We start from the raw sequence: 1,747 nt of genomic DNA, 5'->3' as shown, positions 1-1,747 counted from the left end.
GAGAGAGAGAGAAAGTTCCGAAAAGCGCTTACTTGTGATTAATTCGACACTTCGTATACCTATGTATTTTGACCCGCTGATCACGAATATGATAGTGAAAATACCCGCAAATTTTACTTTCATGGTGAAAACCATGAAAAACCCATAAAAACCATGTTTCTTCGCGTTCATATCAGTGAATAGTGGAAGCCTATATAAAAAGCTTCAAATAAAAGTTGTAGATCCTTTGAAAATACATATTTTATGTTGAATATGTTTTCACCCTGCGACTGATAGTTTTCGACAAAATAGACGATACATATGAAAAATCATGGATATACTGCAAAATTTTTAGCGGTGCGACATAAATTCTTCAAATGTTGAGTTTCATTCTGTGACCAGCGAGTGGGGTACCTTCCCGCTCCCCATGGCACGTTAGAAATGCGGTCGTGTCTGATCAAAGTTATTTTTGTGACCAGTCATTGGGATGCCTTCCCGCCCCCATGACACGTTGAAAAGTTCGTCGTTGTTTTCCTTCTTAGGACTTATAGTAATATTAAAGCAAAAAACAAAAAAGACGATTCTAATTATCAAAAAACATCTTTTTTATTTTAAACGGTTCAGCTTTCAATGCGGGAGTTCCTCAGGAAAGTTTCCCACTCTACAATAAATAGTGTGTTCTGTAATAAAATAAAACTGAAATACAAATAAACTACTGAGTATCATAACCTTTTTTATTTATTATTTATTTTTACTTAATTTGTATTTTATTCAGAAACTAATTGATTTCCTATTGGTTGATCATTACAAGTAAGTGGAAAATATACAAATGTCCTAAGACGCACATTTTCAGAGAAAAAAGAGGCAAGTTCCCGGTGTATCACCAGTTTTGTCCACTGGATGTGATAGTTGGAGGCTGTTAAATAATAGAAGATCTAAGATCCGCATACGTAGGACAAGAACATGTAGACAGCCAGATCCTAGTACTGTACCATAAACTAATAATTAGAAATATACTGAAAAATTATGCAAGTTCGAAACTTTTTTTTGTTATTACGTGACGTTGATTACGTAGAGTTGAAAAAAATACATTGTCGTTTCAAAAATCCTTCAAATATAATAATATTTTGATGAAATAATAATTCTTCATGTTCTTTTTGATAACTTTTAACAAATTCAAAGATTTGGTTTATTTAATTTATTGCTTTTACAATGACTTGAAACAAGTTCAGTTATAGTGTTTCGAATTTTGAGCTTTTGATCATCTGGTTATAGATTCTCAATAGAATTTTTAATTTTTGCAACGACATTATTTACGGGAATTTTATTATCGTAAAATGAACATCAAATTGACTTTCTATAGCCAAAGTTTCAGCTATATTATCTGGAATTTCGACATCAGATACATTTTTGAAACATTTTTTTATATTAAATCATTATTCATCTCATAAATCTCTTACTCTCTGTTTTTTAATAAATTGAACTGTCTTACACATTCTAGTCTTTTATCATTTTTCCAGTTTAATAAATCATTAATAATTAATTCACAAGAACATGGATTATATGCCTTAAAATATGCTAAAAGGCTAGAATCTATAACAATATTTAATTTAGTAAAAAGCAGGTAGTTATATATAAATCAAAAGAATAAGGATTTCACATTAAAACAAAGTTCTAAAAATGTATCTAATGTCGAAATTCCATATGAGATCAAAATTCGAAAAACTGTAACCGAGGCGCTGTAAGGATGGGTGAGATGAGCTGTGGG

Source organism: Belonocnema kinseyi, chromosome 1 (genome assembly GCF_010883055.1).
Source record: "Belonocnema kinseyi isolate 2016_QV_RU_SX_M_011 chromosome 1, B_treatae_v1, whole genome shotgun sequence".
Lineage (NCBI taxonomy): Eukaryota > Metazoa > Arthropoda > Insecta > Hymenoptera > Cynipidae > Belonocnema > Belonocnema kinseyi.
The sequence above is the reverse complement of the archived record's forward strand: the minus strand, read 5'-3'. Positions refer to the sequence as shown.